The sequence below is a fragment of the Pleurodeles waltl genome, chromosome 7 (assembly GCF_031143425.1).
Source record: "Pleurodeles waltl isolate 20211129_DDA chromosome 7, aPleWal1.hap1.20221129, whole genome shotgun sequence".
NCBI classification, from domain to species: Eukaryota; Metazoa; Chordata; class Amphibia; order Caudata; family Salamandridae; genus Pleurodeles; species Pleurodeles waltl.
The window spans coordinates 924,458,965-924,471,082 of record NC_090446.1 but is presented as its reverse complement, the minus strand read 5'-3'; positions in this window follow the sequence as shown (position 1 = coordinate 924,471,082).

Below are 12,118 nucleotides of genomic sequence, written 5' to 3'. Positions count from 1 at the left end.
ACTCTGTCCCTATTGTCTGTGTCGTCCTCTGAGTCTTCCTCCTCTTCACTCTCCACAGGCTCCACGGCTTCTACAACACCACCATCTGGACCATCCTCCTGCAGGAAAGGCACCTGGCATCGCAAAGCCAGGTTGTGAAGCATACAGCACGCCACGATGATATGGCACACCTTCTTTGGTGAGTACATTAGGGATCCACCTGTCATATGCAGGCACCTAAACCTGGCCTTCAGGAGGCCAAAGGTTCGCTCAATCACCCTCCTAGTACGCCCATGGGCCTCATTGTAGCGTTCCTCTGCCCTTGTCCGGGGATTCCTCACTGGGGTCAGTAGCCACGGCAGGTTGGGGTAACCAGAGTCACCTATTAGCCACACATGTTGTCTCTGTAGCTGCTCCATCACATAGGGGATGCTGCTATTTCGCATCACATACGCGTCATGCACTGACCCTGGGAACTTGGCATTTACATGGGAGATGTACTGGTCAGCCAAACAGACCACCTGGACATTCATCGAATGATAATTTTTTCTGTTTCGGTACACCTGTTCATCGTCTTTTGGGGGTACCAAAGCCACATGGGTCCCATCAATGGCACCAATGATGTTGGGGATATGTCCAAGGGCATAGAAATCACCCTTCACTGTAGGCAAGTCACCCTCCTCGGGGAAAATGATGTAGCTCCGCATGAGTTTCATCAGGGCAGACAACACTCTGCTCAAAATCTTAGAAAACATAGGCTGAGACATTCCAGATGACATGGCCACTGTGGTCTGGAATGACCCACTGGCCAAAAAATGGAGGACTGACAAAACCTGCACCAGAGGGGGAATCCCTGTGGGTTGGCGGATGGGGGACATCAGGGCTGGCTCCAGCTGGGCACACAGTTCATGGATAGTGGCACGGTCAAGTCTGTATCGAAGTATTATATGGCGTTCTTCCATTGTCGACAGGTCCACCAGCGGTCGGTACACGCGAGGATTCCTCCTTCTCATCGCAAGTCCCAGCGGACGGTGCCTAGGAAGGACAACATTGGGCACAGAGTCAGCCAAACCACAGGTACGTACAGACAGCTTGCACAGTTAAAGAATGGCAATGGGTTGAAAGGCGTGTATGTGTGGCAATGCAAGGCCTAGGCCTGTGTGTCGCAGTCAAAATTAAGCCATGTAGGCCCTTGAAATGGCGGCTGCCTGACCTGTGAAGTGGGACAATGGGATGTGAGGTCAATGCGCTGGCGGGGCACACCGTGGCGGTAGGCGGTCGAAGACCGCGGCGCAAAGCCGCATTGGTTAACATTGAAGCCTATGGGTTTCAGGAGCCAATTACGAAGTGCGCCGGCGGTCGCGGTAGGCACCGCCGCGGTACGCACCGCCGCGGGCGTGACCGCCATTTTCTATCTGCTTAATCACTCGAGACCTGATCATCCACAGGAGAGGACCTATACTGCAAGTGCTGCTGTGACCTCGGTCTGGAAGATACAATGGCTGCTGCGACTGGGGAAAGGGCCCCTGCCTTCACGTCTGAAGAGTTGGAGAAGCTCGTGGATGGGGTCCTCCCCCAGTATGCGCTACTCTACGGTCCTCCAGACCAACAAGTGAGTACACCGGGTGCACATGGAATAGGCTATGCCTGTGTGGATTGGGGTGGATGTAAGTTTGTGGGGTGGGGGGCGAATGAGGAGTGCAACGCCCGACAGATGAGAGCATGTGACATATGGCAAAGTGGGTGGGGGGGGGCAATTACATCTAACATGCAGGTCATTGATGATTTCCTCCTTTCCACCCTGTACATGTCAAATAGGTCAGCGCCCATCAGAAGATCGAGATTTGGCGTGCCATCGCCAAGGAAGTCCGGAACTTGGGGGTCCACAACAGACGGGGCACCCACTGCCGCAAGAGGTGGGAGGACATCCGCCGCGGAACAAGGAAGACCGCAGAAATACTGCTGGGGATGGCCTCCCAACCTAGGAGGGGTGCCAGTCGCACCATGACCCCCCTGATGTCCCGGATCCTGGCGGTGGCCTACCCTGAATTGGATGGGCGCTTTAAGACATCACAGCAGACACAAGGGGGTGAGTATCAGCACATTCTCCTATCTTTCTGCGCAGTGGAGGCGTCTGGGTGGGGGAGGAGGGCTGTGGGTGACATTAGGCCAGGGCGCTTTCTGTAGTGTAGTCCTCTCCCTTAGGCATGGCCCTGTGCCCCCGGCCCCCACCTCGGTAGGGTGACAAGTACAGCCATTGAAGGTCCAGCATCTCCCATGTGCGCGTTTGACGTCTCTTGGCCTGTGGTCTTAGTCAGTAGTACTGAGTAGTGTACCCCGAATGCGCGGCTTAGTGCATTAGGCACCTGTGTCTGTCCTCTCCGCCAACGGTGTTGACATTGCATGCACTCAACCTGGTCTTCTTTTTTCTCCCCCCACCCTTTCTCTTCATCTTCTTGTGCATGTGTGCATTAGCATCATCAGGCGGAGGAGATTTGGCATCGGAGCACGAGGGAGCTGCAGGACACAAGGCCCCGGTGGGCCCAGGAACAGACACCGAGGGCACCAGTGATCCGGAGGGCGAGGGGAGCACCACGACGGGGACCGCTGGTGAGAGCAGCGAAAGCGACACGTCCTCGGATGGGAGCTCCCTAGGGGTGGCGGCAACATCCGTGCCCCCCGCCTCTACAGGTACAGCCGCCACCCAGCGCACCAGCCCCGCCCTCCCAGCAGCCCCTCAGTCTTCGCTCCGTGCCGGTTCGCCCAGGAAGGCGCGCGTCTTCCTTCGCCCCAGGCACCTCAGCCCCTGCCCCTGTTGCCCCTGCTGCCCTCAGTGCGGAGCTCATTGACCTGGTAAGGACGCTCATTGTTGGGCAGATGACCCTTTTGAATGCCATCCAGGGTGTGCAAAGGGAGTTGCAACAGAGCAATGCGTACCTGGAGGGCATTCATTCGGGTCAGGCTGCCCATCAACGAGCGTTCACTGCTCTGGCCTCAGCACTGACGGCAGCCATTGTCCCTGTTTCCAGCCTCCCTCTACTTACTGCCTCCAGCCTTTCTCTGTCTCCTGTTCCTCAGCCTATCCCATCCACACCATCAGACCAGCCTGCACACACCTCAACACCCAAGAGCAGCTCATCCAAACACAAGCACCACAGATCCCACAAACACTCACCCAAGCAACACCCAGATGCAGACATGCCAACAGCCACTGCCACCCCTGTGTCCCCCTCCTCCTCGTCTCCCTCCTCCCTCCCTGTGACGTCTACACTCACACCTGCATGCACCCCAACATCAGCCAGTGCTTCCATCACCACCTCACCCTCCAGGACAGTCCACACTCGTGCAGTCACCACCCCCACTGCCATTTACACGTCCCCTGTGTCCTCTCCCACTGTGTCTGTCACCCCCTCTTCCAAGACACACAAACGCAGGCAGACACCCACCCAACAGCCATCCACCTCACGACAGCCTACAGCACCAGCACCTTCACCCAATGACAGCACACCTGACTCTCCTACAACCACCTCCTCTACCTCCACTTCCATCTCCACTTCTCCTACCCTTTAACTTGGCCCTAAAAAGCTTTTCCTGGCTAACCTTAACCTCTTTCCCCCCGATGAGCTCCCCCATCCATCTTCAAAGAGTCCCAAGAGCACCGCAGCCACCACCAGCCCACATCGAGCAGCAGCAAGGACACGTCCAGCCCCCCCCCCCGGCAAGAGGACCCGCAAAAACAAGGGCCGCCGTGCGAGGACCGACAGGGCTGCCCCCAAGGAGCAATGTGCGGCCACTTCACCACCCACACCATCTAGGGGAGGCAAGGGCCCGAGAGCCCCATCAAAGGAGCGGAAGGGCAGCAGGAGCGCGGAGAAGGTGGACCCCACATGCCACATCCCAGCTGGGAAGGAGGACACTAAGGAGGCCAGGAGTCCGTCCCCGAAGGGTCCAGAAACGTCACGGTCCGAGGGCGACTGAGCAGGGAGTCCAGGCCAGGTCTGGCTCCCTTGACCTGCTGGATGAGCACCGCTGAACAGGGCCCCGCCGTGGAGATAGGCACCGCTGAACAGGGCCCCGCCGTGGAGAAGAGCACCGCTGAACAGGGCCCGCCGTGGAGATAGGCACCGCTGAACAGGGCCCCGCCGTGGAGAAGAGCACCGCTGAACAGGGCCCGCGGTGCAGAAGAGCACCGCTGAACAGGGCCCCGCCGTGGAGAAGAGCACCGCTGAACAGGGCCCGCGGTGCAGAAGAGCACCGCTGAACAGGGCCCCGCCATGGAGATAGGCACCGCTGAACAGGGCCCCGCCGTGGAGAAGAGCACCGCTGAACAGGGCCCGCGGTGCAGAAGAGCACCGCTGAACAGGGCCCGCCGTGGAGATAGGCACCGCTGAACAGGGCCCCGCCGTGGAGAAGAGCACCGCTGAACAGGGCCCGCGGTGCAGAAGAGCACCGCTGAACAGGGCCCCGCCGTCTCAAGCACCGCTCCGCTGGGCACCGCCGTCTCAAGCACCGCTCCGCTGGGCCCTTCCTCTCAAGCACCGCTCCGCTGGTCACCGCCGTCTCAAGCACCGCTCCGCTGGGCCCTTCCTCTCAAGCACCGCTCCGCTGGGCCCTTCCTCTCAAGCACCGCTCCGCTGGGCCCTTCCTCTCAAGCACCGCTCCGCTGGGCACCGCCGTCTCAAGCACCGCTCCGCTGGGCCCTTCCTCTGAAGCACCGCTCCGCTGGGCCCTTCCTCTCAAGCACCGCTTCGCTGGGCACCGCCGTCTCAAGCACCGCTCCGCTGGGCCCTTCCTCTGAAGCACCGCTCCGCTGGGCCCTTCCTCTCAAGCACCGCTCCGCTGGGCACCGCCGTCTCAAGCACCGCTCCGCTGGGCCCTTCCTCTCAAGCACCGCTCCGCTGGGCCCTTCCTCTCAAGCACCGTTCCGCTGGGCACCGCCGTCTCAAGCACCGCTCCGCTGGGCCCTTCCTCTCAAGCACCGCTCCGCTGGTCACCGCCGTCTCAAGCACCGCTCCGCTGGGCCCTTCCTCTGAAGCACCGCTCCGCTGGGCCCTTCCTCTGAAGCACCGCTCCGCTGGGCACCGCCGTCTCAAGCACCGCTCCGCTGGGCACCGCCGTCTCAAGCACCGCTCCGCTGGGCACCGTCGTCTCAAGCACCGTTTATGGTTCACTGTGCCCACCATGCCTCCTCCTTGACCAGTGGAGACTGTCATCCACCTGATGGACTGTGGCTTTGCACTCCCCAGGATGGTCCAGTGGGCAGCCCACCCACTGTAGAGACATTGAGAGACTGTGGCTTTGCACTCCCCAGGATGGTCCAGTGGGCAGCCCACCCACTGTAGAGACATTGAGAGACTGTGGCTTTGCACTCCCCAGGATGGTCCAGTGGGCATGGTGGCTCCTCGTGGATCTGTCGTCTTGGACTCATGTGGCTGTGGTGCCCCCCCCTTCCCTTCCCCCTGAGGTGCCTGTAGTTTTTACATCTGATGCCCCTGCAGTGTTCTCTCCAAAGGACTCAGGTCTCCTGTGTGGGCTTTGCCCTTATTTCTCAAGACTTTGGCCCACGGACATGCTGAATTCGTAGGATGTGCAGGACTTGGTACTTCAGTTATACACTGATGTGTATGTCATTAGTTTTGTTGTGAATATCTTTCATGGTTGTACGATAATTTTCTGGAGCTTTTTGGTACATAAATATTTATTCCAAATATGATTATGTCCTAGCATTTTTCAGGGGTGTTTGGGTGGTGTCACTGTGACTTGGTGCTCTGCATTGGTGAGTACATAGTTTGGGGGGGGTGGGGGGGGGTCGCATATGTGTGTGCCCGTAACCTTTCGTCCTCCCCCTCCCGTGTGTTGTAGGTGCAGTACTCACCGTTGTCGTCTGCGCCGGACTTCGTACTCGTGGTAGATGAGAAGGTAGACGAGAGCAGGTAGGATGTTTAATTCGGGTTCCATGCTGTCCTCCTTCCTCCTGGAGTGCGTAGTGGTGAGCGTTTTCCCGTCCGTAGTCTGTTTCCGCCGTGTTTTTATCGGCGGTGCTCCCGCCCCGGAAAAGGTGGCGTATTGGTGAGTTGTAATAGTGTGGGCGGTACATTGTCTGCCGCCTGTCTGTTGGCGGTGACCGCCGCGCTGTTTGTTTGTACCGCCGTGGCGGTCAGAGTGTTAAGGTGGCTGTCTGTGTTGGCGGTTCCCGCCAGGCTCAGAATCCCATTTTTTTTACCGCCAGCCTGTTGGCGGGTTGGCCGCCGCTTTAACACCGACCGCCAGGGTTAGAATCACCCCCAGAGTCTTTAAGCAATAAAGTTAAGCATGCCTCTTATCAAGACACACAAGAAAATATTGACCTTTCAGCCAGCAAGAAAATGGGCAATGATGATGTCTTCTCTCAGTGTAGTCTCATTAAATCAAAACCAGTAAAACTATTTGCCAAATCCCTATTGGTCAATTATTCGCATGTTCACACTTTTTCCAATAAAACTAAAACTCCAAATCTATGAATTCTACTATTATTCCATTCACATGTCGCTGATTGGTTGTCCTGCAATGTCCTCATCATCCGGCTTGTCAGGTAACAATACTGTTGCAGCTTCTACTCCAGTCAGTGTCTCCATTGTTCTCTTCCTGAGAAGTCAGTCTCACACACATTACACACAAAATGTTACATTAGCAAGAATAGCATTTTCTATCAGTCGTTTCCACAAGAAATCTTTTCAGCTATAAGCACATTTCAACAATGCAAAATGGAAAATCACAGTGTTAGACTTTTCATCCTTGGCGTGGTCTCCCTTAACTTTTTGCCTCTGTTCCCCAGGTTGTTGATGTGTGCTGGACTCTGATTTTGCTGTTTTTGTTACTCTGGGCACTTTACCACTGCCAACCAGTGCTAAAGTGCAAGTGATCCTTTACAAAATATGTATGTAATTGGCTTATCCATGATTGGCATATTTGATTTATTACTAAGTCCCTAGTACAGTGCACTAGAGGTGCCCAGGGCTTATAAATCAAATGCTACTAGTGGGCCTGCAGCACTGGTTGTGCCACCCACATAAGTAGCTCTGTAATCATGTCTCAGACCTGCCACTGCAGTGTCTGTGTGTGCAGTTTTAACTGTAAATTCGACTTGGCAAGTACCATCTTGCCTGGCATGTTACCCCCATATTTTCACTGTATATATGTTGTTTTAGTTGTATGTGTCACTGGGCCCCTTCCAGCCAGGGCTCCAGTGCTCATAAGTGTGCCCTGTATGTGTTCCCTATGTGATGACTAACTGTCTCACTGAGGCTCTGCTAACCAGAACCTCAGTGGTTATGCTCTCTCATTTCTTTCCAAATTGTCACTAACAGGCTAGTGACCAATTTCCCCAATTTACATTGGCATACTGGAACACCCTTATAATTCCCTAGTATATGGTACTGAGGTACCCAGGGTATTGGGGTTCCAGGAGATCCCTATGGGCTGCAGCATTTCTTTTGCCACCCATAGGGAGCTCTGACAATTCTTACACAGGCCTGCCATTGCAGCCTGAGTGAAATAACGTCCACGTTATTTCACAGCCATTTACCACTGCACTTAAGTAACTTATAAGTCACCTATATGTCTAACCTTTACCTGGTAAAGGTTGGGTGCTAAGTTACTTAGTGTGTGGGCACCCTGTCACTAGCCAAGGTGCCCCCACATTGTTCAGGGCAATTTCCCCGGACTTTGTGAGTGCGGGGACACCATTTCACGCGTGCACTATACATATGTCACGACATATGTATAGCGTCACAATGGTAACTCCGAACATGGCCATGTAACATGTCTAAGATCACGCAATTGTCACCCCAATGCCATTCTGGCATTGGAGAGACAATTCCATGATCCCCCGAGTCTCTGCACAGACCCGGGTACTGCCAAACTACCTTTCCCGGGGTTTCACTGCAGCTGCTGCTGCTGCTGCTGCCAACCCCTCAGACAGGTTTCTGCCCTCCTGGGGTCCAGCCAGGCTTGGCCCAGGAAGGCAGAACAAAGGACTTCCTCAGAGAGAGGGTGCTACACCCTCTCCCTTTGGAAAAAGGTGTCAGGGCTGGGGAGGAGTAGCCTCCCCCGCCTCTGGAAATGCTTTGATGGGCACAGATGGTGCCCATCTCTGCGTAAGCCAGTCTATACCGGTTCAGGGATCCCCCAGCCCTGCTCTGGGGCGAAACTGGACAAAGAAAAGGGGAGTGACCACTACTCTGACCTGCACCTTCCCCGGGAGGTGCCCAGAGCTCCTCCAGTGTGCTCCAGACCTCTGCCATCTTGGAAACAGAGGTGCTGCTGGCACACTGGACTGCTCTGAATGGCCAGTGCCAGCAGGTGACGTCAGAGACTCCTTCTGATAGGCTCTTACCTGTGTTGCTAGCCTATCCTCCTTCCTAAGTAGCCAAACCTCCTTTTCTGGCTAATTAGGGTCTCTGCTTTGGGGAATTCTTTAGATAACGAATGCAAGAGCTCATCAGAGTTCCTCTGCATCTCTCTCTTCACCTTCTGCCAAGGAATCGACCGCTGACTGCTCTGGAAGCCTGCAAAACTGCAACAAAGTAGCAAAGACGACTGCTGCGACCTTGTAACGCTGATTCGGCCGCCTTCTCGACTGTTTTCCTGGTGGTGCATGCTGTGGGGGTAGTCTGCCTCCTCTCTGCACTAGAAGCTCCAAAGAAATCTCCCGTGGGTCGACGGAATCTTCCCCCTGCAACCGCAGGCACCAAAAGACTGCATCACCGGTCCTCTGGGTCTCCTCTCAGCACGACGAGCGGGGTCCCTGGAACTCAGCAACTCTGTCCAAGTGACTCCCACAGTCCAGTGACTCTTCAAATAAGTTTGGTGGAGGTAAGTCCTTGCCTCCCCACGCTAGACTGCATTTCTGGGTACCGCGTGATTTGAAGCTGCTCCGGCTCCTGTGCACTCTTCCAGGATTTCCTTTGTGCACAGCCAAGCCTGGGTCCCCGACACTCTAACCTGCAGTGCACGACCTCCTGAGTTGTCATCCGGCGTCGTGGGACCTTCCTTTGTGACTTCGGGTGAGCTCCGGTTCACTCCTCTTCGTAGTGCCTGTTGCGGCACTTCTGCGGGTGCTGCTTGCTTCTGAGTGGGCTCTTTGCCTTGCTGGACGCCCCCTCTGTCTCCTCACGCAATTGGCGATATCCTGGTCCCTCCTGGGCCACAGCAGCATCCAAAAACCCTAACCTTGACCCATGCAGCTAGCAAGGCTTGTTTGCGGTCTTTCTGCACGGAAACACCTCTGCAATCTTCTTCACGACGTGGGACATCCATCCTCCAAAGGGGAAGTTTCTAGCCCTTGTCGTTCTTGCAGAATCCACAGCTTCTACCATCCAGTGGCAGCTTTTTTGCACCCACAGCTGGCATTTCCTGGGCATCTGCCCACTCCCGACTTGATTGTGACTCTTGGACTTGGTCCCCTTGTTCCACAGGTACTCTCGTCAGGAAATCCATCATTGTTGCATTGCTGGTGTTGGTCTTCCTTGCAGAATTCCCCTGTCACGACTTCTGTGCTCTTTGGGGAACTTAGGTGCACTTTGCACCCACTTTTCAGGGTCTTGGGGTGGACTATTTTTCTAACCCTCACTGTTTTCTTACAGTCCCAGCAACCCTCTACAAGGTCACATAGGTTTGGGGTCCATTCGTGGTTCGCATTCCACTTCTAGAGTATATGGTTTGTGTTGCCCCTATCCCTATGTGCCCTCATTGCAATCTATTGTGACTGTACATTGCTTGCATTGCTTTCTATTGCTATTACTGCATATTTTTGGTATTGTGTACATATATCTTGTGTATATTTCCTATCCTCATACTGAGGGTACTCACTGAGATACTTTTGGCATATTGTCATAAAAATAAAGTACCTTTATTTTTAGTATATTTGTGTATTGTGTTTTCTTATGATATTGTGCATATGACACCAGTGGTATAGTAGGAGCTTTACACGTCTCCTAGTTCAGCCTAAGCTGCTCTGCTAAGCTACCTTTTCTATCAGCCTAAGCTGCTAGACACCCCTCTACACTAATAAGGGATACCTGGACCTGGTGCAAGGTGTAAGTACCCCTTGGTACCCACTACAAACCAGGCCAGCCTCCTCCATTGGTTGTGCAGCGGTGGGATAAGTACTTGCAACTACTTACCACTTTGTCATTTTGTACTTTTCATAAGAAAAAAATATACAAAACAAGTTCAGTGTATGTACACCTAACCAAAAAGTTTTGCTTTTCTTCTCTTACTCCTTTGCTAAGTGCTGAAAAGTACCTCTAAAACTTTCAAAAAGTTCTTAAAAAGTTGTAAAAGTTTTTTTTCTGTTCTTTAAAAAGTTCTGAAACTTTTTCTTTCTTTTTCTGTCCCTTAAACCTTTTCTATCATGTCTGGTACAGGTCAAACTGCAGATCTGACCAGAGTTGCTTATGAGCACCTTAGCTGGAAAGGAGCAAGGAGTCTCTGCATTGAAAGAGGTTTAGGGGTAGGGAAGAATCCCTCAAGAGTATTGTTAGTTAATATGCTCATTGAACAGGATAAGACCTTAGTTGGCACATCTGGTGAGAAATTAGCTGATGGTTCACACTCTGATTCTGGGGCACCCCCAGTAAAAGAGTTAGAAGGGAACCTTCCCAACCTGCCCCATAGCAGGCCACCTAGCAGGGTTGGTACTGATGTGAGTTCTCATCATAGTATAGAGGTTACTCCTTTAGGCCAGGTTGTTAGAGTGCCATCTGTTAGGGACAGGTCTCCCTATGTTCATTCACACCATTCTTCTGTGTCAAGGCATGCCCAACCCACCCTCCCTGAAGACAGAATATTAGAAAGGGAACTCAATAGATTGAGAGTGGAAGAATCCAGACTGAAGCTCAAGAAGCAACAGCTGGATTTAGATAGACAAGCATTTGATTTAGAAAAATAAAGACAGAGGTTGGGGTTTGGACCCCATGGTGGCAGCAGCAGTATTACAGGTAGTAATCCTGTAAAAGAGCATGATTCTAGGAATCTGCACAAGATAGTTCCCCCTTACAAGGAGGGGGATGACATTAACAAGTGGTTTGCTGCACCTGAGAGGGCCTGTAATGTACAGGGGGTCCCTCAAAGGCAGTGGGCTGCTATCCTATGGCTATCTTTCAGTGGAAAGGGTAGGGATAGGCTCCTTACTGTTAGAGAAAGTGAAGCCAATGATTTTACAGTTCTTACGAATGCACTCCTAGATGGTTATAGCTTAACCACTGAACAGTACAGGATCAAGTTCAGAGAAACCAAAAAGGAGTCTTCACAAGACTGGGTAGACTTTGTTGACCATTCAGTGAAGGCCTTGGAGGGGTGGTTACATGGCAGTAAAGTTTCTGACTATGAAAGACTGAATAACTTAATCCTGAGAGAGCATATTCTTAATAATTGTGTGTCTGATTTGTTGCACCAGTACCTAGTGGACTCTGATTTGACCTCTCCCCAAGAATTTGGAAAGAGGGCAGACAAATGGGCCAGAACAAGGGTGAACAGAAAAGTTCATACAGGAGGTGACAAGGATGGCAAGAAGAAGGACGGTAAGTCTTCTGACAAGGGTGGGGACAAATCTAAAAATGAGTCTTCATCAGGCCCACAAAAACACTCTGGTGGGGGTGGTGGGCCCAAATCCTCTTCAAATCAAAATAAAGAAAAAAAAACATGGTGCGATTTATGTAAAATAAAAGGCCATTGGACAACTGATCCCAGTTGTCCAAAGAAAAGCACCAAGCCTCCCACTACCACAACCCCAACTGCTACACCTAGTGCCCCTAGTAATAGCAGTGGTGGTGGGAGCAAACCTACTAATAGCCAATCCAAGGGAGTAGCTGGGCTCACTTTTGGTAATTTAGTGGGGGTTGGTCTTGTTAGGGAGACCACAGAGGCTGTGTTAGTCTCTGAAGGTGCCATTGATTTGGCCACCTTGGTTGCCTGTCCCCTTAATAGTACAAGCAACTTCCCCTAATAAATGGTGTTGAGGTTCAGGCCTACAGGGACACAGGAGCCAGTGTTACCATGGTAATAGAGAAACTGGTCCACCCTGAACAACACCTACTTGGTCATCAGTACCAAGTGACATAACAACACTCTTAGCCACCCCATGGCTGTTGTGAATCTC